The sequence below is a fragment of the Crocodylus porosus genome, unplaced genomic scaffold (assembly GCF_001723895.1).
Source record: "Crocodylus porosus isolate Cpor-Errol unplaced genomic scaffold, CroPor_comp1, whole genome shotgun sequence".
NCBI classification, from domain to species: Eukaryota; Metazoa; Chordata; order Crocodylia; family Crocodylidae; genus Crocodylus; species Crocodylus porosus.
The window spans coordinates 784,463-797,346 of NW_017728933.1; the positions used below are offsets into that span (position 1 = coordinate 784,463).

General features: G+C 44.1%; 1 protein-coding gene across 3 annotated transcripts in view; it reads left to right on the top strand.

The window, feature by feature from the left end:
* Positions 1–826: 826 nt before the first annotated feature.
* SLC23A2 (solute carrier family 23 member 2) overlaps positions 827–12,884 on the top strand; it is a 66,842-nt gene continuing 54,784 nt past the window's right edge. For all 3 annotated transcript variants that reach the window (XM_019545950.1, XM_019545949.1, XM_019545951.1), the window contains exon 1: positions 827–1,173. The gene's annotated coding sequence lies outside the window, so the exon portion shown is untranslated. The remainder of the gene's footprint in view (positions 1,174–12,884) is intronic.

A 12,884-nucleotide genomic window follows, 5' to 3' on the forward strand; every position in this document is an offset into this window, starting at 1 on the left:
TAAACTGTCAATTTACTGCCATGAGCAGTTGGCCAAAAGAAGAAGAAAAGCACATTGGAAGTGGGTTCAGGGTTTTAAAACCTCGCCTCTGCATGAGATTGCATTTTGCAACCGCAAACTTTATGGTTTTACTGACATGACACACAAATGGCTCTCATGCTCTAGTTTTATTCCATGTACTAAAACGTATTTTTCAGCTTCGTTGTCAAATATGATATCAAAATGCACTCATCCCTTTGCAGGACGTGGCAGTCCCTTATTCTGTCCTTCAAAGCTTACCATCTAAATATGTGCTCTTAAAGAACTTGACTTGTTTTTCTTTGCTGAATTTTGTCATCTGTCTGGTTAATGTTGAGTCATTTTTTGTTCTGAGGTGAAAGTATATATAGAGTCTTGTCTGCTGCCTTGGCTGTGCATCATCACTGGGCACAGGCTACCTTGGCTAAACAGATTGAAAAAATAGGGTTCAGCCTCATTTAGTCTTTGTGGTGGCTTAGTTGTCTTTAAATTTGCAGAGTGGTCACAGCCACACAGGGCTGGTGTTCAAAAATGCATAATCTGGTTTTGTCCACCTTGGCTGGCTAGATGATGTCAAGACCCTGTTTATTTTCAACTCGGTTTAAAACTTAATTTATACAGTAGTATCGGTGGCTGGGCCCGAGTTAACTGCAAAGCTTACACCTTGTCAGGTTCATAGTTTTGAACTGATCAAAAAGATTCTGTCCTAATTCTTGGTTCCCAAGCTAGGGACTTAATCTGGAGAGCGTTGCTTTGCTTTGAAGGAAAAGTTGCTATCTAATAATTCTTTCCATCAAATAAAACTCTGTCATCTTTTGATTTTTAGTGTTCGGGGGATACCAGAGGTTCTCCCACTTGAGGCATCAAGACTGAAGTTTGTTCTCTAAGTCATACAGGTTAAATACAGAACAAGTCTGATGTTCCTGAGGACAGGCTGTACATCCTTCAGTACCTTGGTATAATTAGGTACCTCCATGAAGATCTGGATCTTCTCTCACATTCCGTAGAGGACAATGTATCCTTGCTTTTCTATACAGAAGATGTTTTGATCCTGTGTTTGTGATGTCAGAGTGCTGGAGAAAATGATAATGGAAGCAGGATTTTAAATAGAGGGTAGAGGAAGATTAGCCCTGGTGGAATTGCATTTGAAGAACTGTAAGTAACAATACAGTCCTTATCTATATTCTTGGGCTTTTAGGCTCCATCTACTGTAAAATTGACGGTTTAATGATGATGTGTGTTGGGGGTGGCATTTATGCACATGCTAATCATTTTTTAGGTGTAAGAGAATGTTTGTTTATTATCTGTCTTGTGATTATGGAGGTGCGGTTTTAATTCAGTAAGATTCTGCTAACATTTTCAAAATGTGTTTGCTTTAGATTAAAATGGCCCTGAGTTCCCTGTCACATTGGTCTGAAAGTGGAGGGGAAAGTTGTTTAAGTTTTCCTGTTGGGTCAAATCAAGCTCTGTTGAGAGGGTTGGTGGAATGTTCTGAGCGTTCCTGAAGGTCATTGTCTGAATATGTCAGATGATCTTATTGCTGGAGTAATTTAAATAGACTGGAAACATTTCAAAATATATTGTAGAGAACTATTTTATATTGGCAGGCAAGTAAACTTGTTTGCCTAATGATTATTTCAAGCACTTCCAGATATTCTTATGGCTAGAGATACTTAAAAAGCTTGAGCCCTGTTAGTGCATCAAAGGCAGGAGTAGCACGTTCACTGTGGCTTTTGCTTGCCATTCCCAAATAACAGAGGTGGGTTGTTTGAAAGTATGTTCCCTAAAAGGGCCTTTAGTGTGGTGTTAATTCTTGCTGGAATATGGTGAAAACATTAACAGTGGGCAGTGGGAGGTGGTTTTGTAGAAATAAGTATATTGGGGAAGCCCTAGTATGAACTGTTTTGTTCCTGGTATGTTAAGCAGTACGTCCCCTAAACTTAATCTGGGCAATTTTTTTCCCCCTGACATGGTAGGTAAAGTGCTGCTGGCCAGACTACACTCAGTTCTCAATACTGCAAGCATCAGTGATGTTGAACTGGTATTAACATCCTACCATTGGTAGGCTATAGAGTCCTTTTGTGACGCTATCAGTATAGATGGCTGTTATTTTACTACTACCATTGTTCTTAGGTATTCTCTCTGGTATTATTAGCTTAGCAGTATTATCACTACCTGAGTTAAGTGTGTGGTTTGGAGATTTTCTATTTTGTGATCTTGATTAAATTTGAGGGTAAAAATGAGGTTGCACTATCTGTGGGCATGTAAATGCTTTCTTAAAAAGAATCTTGATGATTTTTTCATGATCTTGTTATTTGTCCCTTCGGAAGATAAAGGAGCTAGTGTAATTGGAATAAAATGTCACAAACCAAAGTGGTAATACTTCTGTGTTCCTTTAACATGTTTTTAAATACAGTTTTCCAGTGCCTCAAAATCAGATAGCAGTTGAGAGTTGATTGTGTTGTGATAAGATTTAAATCTGCCTAGACTTTCATCTTTCTAATGGGAAGATAAGCCTACTTTGGTGTGCAGTCTTAGCGTTTGAGTCCTGCTTGCAATAACAAATACAAATGATAAATGAGGCAGAAAGAAAGAAAGGGGTCCTTTATACAGAGATTCCAATATCTCATCCTGTCAGATGTGAGAAAGGAAACTTCCCTGTGTGGACTGTTAGAAAACTAGTTTCTTGTAATATTTCCTTTAACTATGCAACTGATGGTTATGTGATGAGAAAATAGGGCTGTGGTGACTTTTTTTTTCCCCTATTTTTTTGAAGCCAAAAACAGTTGTTTTTTGGAAAATAATTTACTGATCCCTCATTCAGGAACCAGCTGCTTGCTCATTATTTAATCTACCAGGGGCTGAAAAGATCGGGTCTTTTGTGACTACATAGGGGAGCCAAAGGAAGAATTCATAAAATAGCAACCTGAGCAAATCCTTCATTGCCCCTCTCATCTAGTAACATTTACAAGAAACTGAGGCTGAATAGCTGGCTTGCATCCTTGCTTAGGTTACACTTGCTGCTAATATTTAGCAGTGTAGAGGAGCTTAATGCAATGGAACTGACAGTGGCTACTTACAGCAAGATTTCATGACCACTGTGAGCCCATGTTTTAGACTCTAGTATACTATATTCAAGCTATTCCAGATCTCAGAGCTCTTCGGTTTTAGTAGTTAGAACAATGCACCCAGAATATTAAAGATGCATTTTATTCTGGAAGCTGTTGTGACAGATAATGACTTGTTGAATGGCATGTAATATATCTATTGTGGAGACAGTACAGCTTGTTGGTATCTTTAAGAATTGGAGTATCTGAATTGGTCTTCTACCTTAAATTAGTCAGATGAGAAATTGCATTGAAGGAAGAATGTGTGAACGAAGTGTGTTGCTCTAAGAAGGGACTAGGAGCAGAAGAAACTTTGCATATAAAACTATTCAAAGCATATGGCCAGTGAACGATGCAAGTTAAGTGAGGTTAGGTAGAATTTTAGCAGTGTCGCTAGTGATGTTACAGTAGAAGTCCTATATTAAAATGTTTCAAATCAAGTTATAGGCAGAAGCACAGTAAACGTATTTAAACTTAATCCACAATAATAAGTGAATAAATTGCTAGTCTACCAAACAATTTGAAAAAAATCAGAAAAAGTTTCTTTAGTATGTTGTGAAAAAGAAAGTTGTCATAAAGAGCTAGCCTAGTTTTGAAAAAGTGCTTCAAGGTTTTACTGTCCTTGGTGTCATTATAGGCAGTCTGAACACTGTCAAAATATTATAATTACCTTTGTGATATTTCTTGATGAGCCATCATGATACAAATAGAGTATTTCCATTTATCTATCTACTCAGTTACGTTGGTTGGAGGAAAATTGATGTAAGGCCATCCTCAAAAATCTCACTGCATGTTGGACTATTTAATGCGTTATAAATCTGAATTAGGGACTTACGTGCTACAGAAAATATTCAAGTTCATCTTGCACCTCTCATTATTCCATGTTAGACATTTTACTGGTTTTGCAGGCTATGTATCAGTCATGTTTAAACAACATCTTGTTACTTTATGCTTTTTGCTTTCTACTTGTTCCTGCAGTGCAATAGCACTGCTAAATTTGTGATGACAAGTTAATTCCAAGACAGCAAACTCTTTAAGTTTGGCAGAAGACAGGGCAAAATGGCACCCTTTAGACCGGTGGTGGATAAAATATGGCCCACACACTGCATCTGGCCTGCAGAGAGATTTTGTCCATCCTACGGCAGGTCCCTCGTTCCTGCCTTGGCCAGGTGCTGTGATATTTCCCACTTGCCCCTGGACATGCGCGGGGCTAAGAAGCCCTATGCAGCCCAGGGAGTGATAGCTCCTTCTAGTTGCCACTGTGGCTGACCCCAGGCCTGTGGTGCCACTGGGGATCTGTGTGCACAGCCCTGACCCTGGCCCACCCCATGTCCGCTCCAGACTCGGCCTGGCAGAGCGGACCAGCTGGAACCCATCTGAACAGCCCCAACCCGGCCCATCCTGCACCTGCTCTAGAGTAAACAGTGGCGGAGGCCAAGCAGAAGCTGCTGCTTGGCATGGGTGGTGGTGGTGTGGGGTAGCAGCCCATCCCCTTCGCTACTGCTAGGCTCTTTTTGTTGCAGCTGCCTGAAGCCTGCAGCTGGCTGCCCTGCAGCTCCTCCTCTGCATTGCCACTGCTGCCGCACTGGGTAGCCTGGAGGCAGCAGTGGCGGAGAGGAGCTGCAGGGCGGCACAGGCCGTCCGGGCGGCTGCAGCAAGAAGGGCCCAGCAGTGGTCGGAGGGAGGGAGTGCTTTTCTCCTGTGCAGAGTATCAGCTTCTGCCCAGCCACTGCCGCTGCTCAGTGTGGGTGCACAGTCCGGAGTAGGTGTGGGGTGGGCTGGGGTTGGAGCCGCGTGCACAGTTTCAGGCTGTTCCGCTCTGGCTGGGGGGAGTGCAGAGCAGGTGCAGGGCGGGCCACGGTCAGAGCTGAGGCTGCGCGCTGTTGGCGGCGGTGGGGAGGAGCCGCAGGGTGCACAGGCTCCTGGCTGTAGTGGGGGCTGGGGTGCTGACCAGCCTGCGGTAGCTCCCCAGAACTGCCTATGTGGGTCACGGACCCAAATAATTGCCCACCGCTGCTTTAGACTAATTTTTTTAGGGAAGCGTAAGATTTTGTAAGACTTCATGAGATGCTATGTATAACAGGGCAGATTGGAGGTTGTAGTGATGGGGTGGGGTGTGGGGGAAGCTGGACGATTGAGTAAAGGCCTTTATGTAAACATAGCTGAAATGGGAGTGAGAAGCAGGATTAGTTAAATAAGTGCCTGTCTTCATAAACAGTCTTTTATAACTTCTTCCAATGTACGGGAGATACCCTTGGGCTACAGAGTCATGCTCCTTCTCTTTAGTTCAGTAAAGTGTGTTCCATATTTAGCCCAGTAGAGCATGTTTCCTCCCTTTAGCTCAGAACCTCTCCCTAACTGAGATCTATTTCCACATCTGGACTGTTTTCAATTCCATCCTCCGTTAATAAGTAATTCATTGCCTTAGCACATTGAAATTGAAGCATAAACTTAGAAGTAAGTTTTTAGTACTTGGTTGGAGAGTATGTAGTGCTCATGTCATTGAAATTGGTTAGTGGCCTTCCGTGGGATGGGAGAAGTGCCCAAAGCCGAGTTGTGACTCAATTAGCTGGCCATATTATTTGAAAAAAAATGGGTCTGTCACAGGGATCAGTTAGAAGGCAGGGTAGATTTGCACCTTATGGTACAGAATTTCTCAACCTGTTGGTCACAAGAAAGAGTCAAGAACCAATTTAAAAAATGGATCAACAAGCTTTAAAAATGGATTCTCCTTTAAAGGAGAAAAACAGGTGGATTTTCCCTTGCAGGCCAACAGAGTTCCAGCCTACTTGGGCTGCTTGGGACCCCCCCCTCCATTCGCTACACCCCCATCACTTCCTCCCCAGCACACTGCAGGGCTGGGACCTGGGGTGGGGACATTAGGTCAAAAGTGAGGGACACTGGGTCAGGACTGACCACTGATGTTTATAAATGGGTCTTGGAACAAAAAAGGTTGACAGCCACTGTTATAGGCTAACCAAAGCAGATTATATATAGAGAGAGAGAGAGACGCGCGCGCACACACGTGCGCACACACCCCATGAGCTTTCCTGAACTGTGTAAAAAGCAGAGTATAAAGAGGAAGTAATTAGAATATGAAAGATGCAGAGAAAGGAAGGGACAGTGTTGGGAGAGATGAGCAAAAAAGGAACAAAAAGCATCACCACAGCTAACTTGAGTAATGTAATAAGAATCTATCCCTGGTTAAACCATACTCAACACGAATCCAGTCTGTGGATGATTTCTTGTTCTGTAATTTCTGGTTCGAATTGGTTTTTAAAATGTTGGTGTCGGAGAACAGCTAATGATCAGTTACCAGTATCCGAGCCACCAGGAAGATCATGTGTCCTTGCCTTCTTTTAGGGCTGGAACTCCCAACTGATTTAGATTTTCTAGCTTAGCACAAAAACTAACTTTTGGGGGTGTTGTTTTGGGAGTGTAATCCACAGCCCTGCATTGGGTACCTTGGCTCCCTTCACAATGCATGGGAAGAGCTGTGTGCTGGAGGATGGAACTGATGGCAGCGAGACTGTGGAACGGATCCCCGTCAGGGACAGCCTTACAGCTTGAAACCTTTTTTGGTGCAAAAAGGGAGCAAAAGTTGTTCCTTTCCTTTAAAGGAAAGTAGGAAGAGGAGATGGTGGTTTGTGTTCCTATTCTTATGCAACAGCTTATAAGAGTCCACTTACCTTGGTTATGGAAGATCTGAATTTGCTGCCTTACTTAGCTGGGGGCACTTAAAACCTACAACTCCTAGGGCACTTTATGAGCCACCCACATGTGGGTAGTTATTGTGTGAGGGCACTTTCCATTTCTCTCATTGAAGCTGTGCCACTCGGCCAAAAAAGAAGAATCCAGGATTGACTAAGCTAAAGAGAGGGAATATGACAGTAGCCCAAGTGTGTTAAACTCATTTGGCTCCCCAACTCCCAGGGGCAGCACTGGCAGTGATGGGGCTGGCAGCAGAAGAGGTGTAAACAGCAGCAGCAGAGGCTGCAATGGATTGAAAGAGTAACAGGGGCTAAAAGCGATGACAGTAGTGACAGCTGTGGATGTGGCAGCAGCAGGTGCAGTGGCGGTGGGGCTCTGGTTGGGTCAGCTAATTCAGGGGTGCAGCAAGTTACAGCAGGCCGAGCAGGGCTGTGCTGACACAGCCCACATTTGCTCCTCTGCTGCCAACAGCTATGCCCGACCCCTGAATTCGCTGGAGCCCCATGGGCCTGACGTTTACCCCTGCTGTAGCTCAGTAATCATGACATTCTTTTAGGAAGGGGAACATCAACTATGGTGAATCCCTAGTACAGAAACAATCCTGGCAAGAGAACCCAAGTGTCCCCTCTGTCAGGTGGGTGTCCTGAGTGCTGGGTTATGGAGTAGTGCTCCTTCTCTCTGGCCCAGTGAATCCTGTATCTTTCCACAGTAACCAAGTTTCAAAAGTAGGAGTGGAGAGTGCCCTTACTCCAGAATAGTCTATAGGCCTCGGGCTGAGGTGCACCTTTGGGCAAAGACCCCAGATCTCTCAAATTCGAAGTGAGTGCTCTGACCATTAGCCTGTTGTATAAAATTAGGGCACCAACTCCTTCTCTAGCTGTCTTCTGAATGAAGGTGACCATGACTTTCTGTGTCTTTGTGCAGAGTTCAGTTTAGGACGTGTGTTGCAGGCATGCTCAGAGATGTCTGCCATAAGGGGTCTAATCTAGTAGGCAAGTGGAGCAGTTCTTGGCTCACAGATCCTCCAGCATGGCATAAATGTTGAGCTGCTCAGATTCATTGATTCAGATCACTGTCCCCGATTCGAATCGGCATCGGAAGATTCAGAGAATCAGTGATTTGAACATAGACACAGCTTTAAATGTTTTGTCAACATACCTCAAGGTAGCAGGTGGCTCGTGAAAGCTGTGATGGTAGGGCAGATGGAGCGTCCCACGGAGAGCGGAGGGCCCCCCACATGCTCAGTGGCGAACCCAGAAGTGGACCGGAAGTACTACCACTCTGGACGGCCCCCGGCACCCCCCTCCAGCTCGGTGATCAACTGCAGGCAGATCCCAGGGGCACCCCCAGACCCGGGAGGCATCAGTTGCTGAGCCGGGGGACCCCAGTGCACTCACCAGCAGACCTGGAAGTGGACCGGAAGTGCTTCTGGTCCACTTCTGGGTCTGCTGCAGAGTGTGCTGGGGAGCCCCCGTGCTCCTGTGGGACACTCCAACTGCCCCACCATCGCAGCATTCGCGAACCGCCTGCTACCCAGAGGTGTGTAGAAAAAACATTTAAAGCTGTGTCTATGTCTGAATCGCCAGATCTCTCTGAATCAGTTTGCAGGGTTCCAGTCCGATTTGGAAAGATTAAGGGGTCCTCTGATTTGATTCAGAGATTTGGCCACCAAATCAGGCTAAATCTCTGCTGAATCGAATCAGGGGCCGAAGCTTCACACAGCCCTACCAGGCAGCTCTGCCTGTCTTTGGCACATCCTTGGTTTCACTCGGTCAGCCCTGCTTTGTGTTCGTGGGCCCCCTGATCACCCTCCCAGCCCTTTCGTGACCTGGGGCTCATGGATCTCAGGATCCCTGCTCCCCAGGCCCCTGTACACCCTGCAGGGGCCCACTCTCAGCCACTCTTGGGCTGTTGGCTCTCTGAGTAGGTCTTGCCTCCCCTTGCTAAATTTCTAGTACAACTTTATAATGAGCACCTTAAGCCTTCCCTAGGCTTAACATAAACCAGGGTCACCTACCTGTATAACTGAGTCCCTGTCTGCCCCAGGCACCTTCCCTTATTTCCTGGATTGTAAAGTGGCTTTCTTCCAGGATTCAGGAGCCCTAAGTTCCTCACTTCTTGGCTCCCAGAGCTGGATGGCTGACTGGCTCAGGTTTAGGGCTTATATAGCTCCAGCACAGCCTGCTGCTGGTCAGGTGAGTCCTTAATTGCCACCACCCCCCTTTTAGTACCCCCACTTTGCTGCCATTGAAGAGGGCACAACCCAGTGCCCTGCTACAGGTGGTCTTTTAAATAGTAAATTTTTAGTGACCAGCTCTAGTTTTGACTGATGAAGGTAAATGGTACCTTGTCCATTCACTTGTCATGACTTCCATTTTTGGATTCCTAGTTTGTTTGCAGGTTTCTGTCAAGGTGAGTGAATTGGCTCCCCACTTCATTTTCTTCACCTGCTAAATTAATGTGTGAGTTGGGAATTGCTGGTACTCTCTTTGGATCGGGGTGGGGGGATTGTTTTTTGTTGTTAAATAACAGTTAACTCTGTGTGTGTGTGTGTGTGTGTGTAAATCTATCAGTCACTTGCCATTGTTGTTGAACCATCACTAAGCAGAGAGAGCCCTGTCATCAATAAAATCTGTATCTTGTGTACTGTTTGGTAAGCTGCACAGTGTCTGTGTTTGGATCTGGCTGATTTTTGTCATAACTAAGTCAGCAGCAATACCAAACCACAATGAGAGTGTGTCCCTTGGATATTATCACCCGTTTAGGTAAATATTTGTACTTAAAGGATGCTCAAAGAAGCAGTAGTTCTAAATCTGTTCTAAACTATTAACTTTACAGGAGAATTGGAGCAGCATTAGACAATGTCAGTGAACAAAAGGAATGGTTTGTTAAAAATTGAAATGGTTATTTTCCTTTATTACACGTAGTTGCTACCCCCCCTTATTTAGGCTGTGAACTTCTGGCTGAATGTGGTTCTTGCTCTAGTCACTAATTTTCCTAAGTATATCATAAGAAGCCATCATTACTAGCTGCAAATGTCTTCAGCTTGGAGTCTTATGAAACTCAGTTATACATAAGTTGTCTTGAAACGCCATCCACTTTTGCATCGCATTTTCAGAGATCATTTTGCTTTTCCTGCAGGCACATCAATGAGTCTGACACTTCTTCAGTTCCATCATTCCGTCAACCTGAGCAGGAAAAGTCAGAGTTGCCCTTCAGGAATTTCCTTACTTGCTTTGAAGTCATATCAGCAGCTTGTTGTGGCCAGCTACTTGAAGGCCTATTTGGATTAAGTTCTATAGGATGCCACCCTGTTTCAGTTCCCTTTGGGTAAAAACCTTGAAAGAAATTCAGAATTGAGGCTTAAGTTCTTATTAAATGTATACAGAGGGGAAAATTCATCGGCCGATCCCTTTTCAAAATTCAGCCTTAGTTATAGGATATGCTTAAGTTTTCTTGTCATAGCCATGGCCTTATTCCTTTATCAGTGCACTCAACTGGGAGCTGGGATGCTTGGGGTCTTGCTAGGCCATCCTCTCCTCTTCCGAATACACTGTTTCTCACTCCTCCAGTCTTTCCGGTAAACAGTTACGCAATTTGTCAGGTTCAAAATATGAAGACTTGCAACATTAAAACGATACCATGTCTTGTAGTATGGAAGGAAATTGTATTCCCTTATATCAAAGACCACAATAGTAATTTTCCCCACTAGTTTCCTATTTTAGTCTTAGTTTTTTTCAGTTTTGTATATTGCTGAGAGTGTTACCATTCTGGCTCTCTTCCCCGATGCTAAGAGACTTGGGTACATTTGCTCCCTGAAGTGAAGTGGCATCTCTGATGTACCTGCTTCCCTCCCCATCCCCCTTTTCCTCCCATGTTTTTTTGCTCTTCGTTTCCTCTTCCTCTCAAGGATTGTGGTGGGTTCTCCATTATTGTAAAATCAAGATTGGATATAAATTCTAAAGCTCCCATATCAAACGAGAATGAATTTAGACAGGTTTTGTGACTCCATGATGCATGAAAGCAGAGTGGTCCCTTGGTCTCTTGCCTCTCTTTCCTTCTGTTGCTCCTGCTTTCTTGTTGGGTTTATACTGTGCAGATAGCCAACATGGTAGTATTAAGATTTGACAGCTCATAGGTGTGTTAAGCTCTGCAGTCTAGAGGTGTGATGTTCTGTAGCATCCCCTGGAGAACTCTACAGTAGACTAAGAAGGAAGTGTAGTTAAAGAAAACTGAGAATCTTGTTTGATACAAAGCAATAATCCCTCTGCACAAGCAGCATAACTTGGACTATTTCTCAAGAAGCTTTCCTGAAATGATCTTGTGGGAATGAAAAGTCACTGAGTGAGGAAGGCATAAGTCTGCCAGGTGGATAATTGGAAAGAAAATGAGAAAGTGTGCTAAATTTTCAATTGACTTTTGGCTATTCTTTGAAGATTGAAGGGGCTTTTTAATTTCAAATGAAAGAGGGGTGCGTTACGGATGCTTTAGTGGTTAGCAGTATTGCAGCAAGTCCTGCTTCCTTATTGAACCTTGATCGAGGTAACAAGTTTGAGGAGATGATTCAGCTGAAGAGGACTCTATATTTATTTCCTTCGCTTCTAACACATCTTCAGAGTTGCAATGTTCTGTTCTGTGTGATGGGTCGGCATTTAGGTTTGGTGTTTTCTTTAAGCACCCATGTAAACAGCATGTTGATGTAAAGACTGTTAAGGCTTGGACTTGCATTTGCTCTTAGAAAATGAAAATAACAGTATACTATATTAAATATATTCTTAAAATATAAATATATATAACATACATTATTTTCCAGTTCTGTGCATGTTGCATTGTGTCATCTTCTTTCTTCACTAGAAGAGGTTTGAACCTCAGTGGAACCCTTGTAGCACGGACCCATTTTTACTGGCAAAGTTTTTTGTTGGTATAACTTACCCAGTTCCCTGACTGAAATAAGCAGTGCCAGCAAAACTACTTTTTGGCTGTTTTACCTATTTTTTGCCATCATAAAAAGTTACATCCCTAGCAGACAACATTATACTAGCAGAAGTTTCAAATGTAGACTTGTTCAAGTTTCTAAATGTTGCCAGCAATGTTGTCATCTCTGGCATTGGCCAATCTAATGGCAGACTAATTTGATGAAACCTAATGATAGACTTATTTGATTAAATAAATATGGGTTTTTTGCCTAGTATCTTTGGCAATAGATTGGCACATATATGCATCTTTGTGCTGCATCTCATCTGCAGCTTGATCCAGAAGGGTTTAAAATACTGGTAAATGTCAGGTGTTTGGGGAGTTCTTGATTTCCTTCTTGAGTAGGAGATGACTTTCACCACTAGATGAGTGGTGTTCCCAGTTCCAGCGATAGGTTTTCTTTGAGTACCATCTGTTCTGTTGTACATTTTTGTGTGGGTAGCAGATTTCATGGGACTGTTGAATCTCTCTTGCTTCGCTGAGACCAATGATGTCACTGAAACTTGAATGAAATAGTTAATCTTTAACCCAAGTGCAAAACCAGGAGTAATGGCCACAGACTCCTGGAAGATTGATTCAGGCTCAGCATTAGGAAAAACTTCTTCACAGTCAGGGTGTCCAGGCTGTGCAATAAGCCCCCTCCAGAGGTGATGCATTCACCTACCCTGGAAATCTTCAAGAGGGGATTAGACAGTTGCCTTGCTGAGATCACCTGACCTCCAGTTGTCTTTCCTGCTTGATGCTGGGGGTTGGACCTGATGATCTTCTGAGGTCCCTTCAGGCCTTACGATCTATGAATGTTTACTTGTATGCTGCATCTAACAACAGCAGGCAAAGCCTTCTTAAAACATACCCTAGGGCAGGGGTGGGCAGAGTTTGGCCCATGGGCTAGATCAGGCCTGCGGTAAACTCCCATTTTCTAGTCTACCCTGTACCCACTGATGAGGGTGGGACCCATGAAGGCAGGATGTGCAGCCGGGCAGCTGGGATGGGCTGGGGCAGCACCCAGGAGAAAGATAGGCATGCAGGGAGACCTGGGATCTAATGGTGGGGACTGTGTAGGGCCAGGGGAGA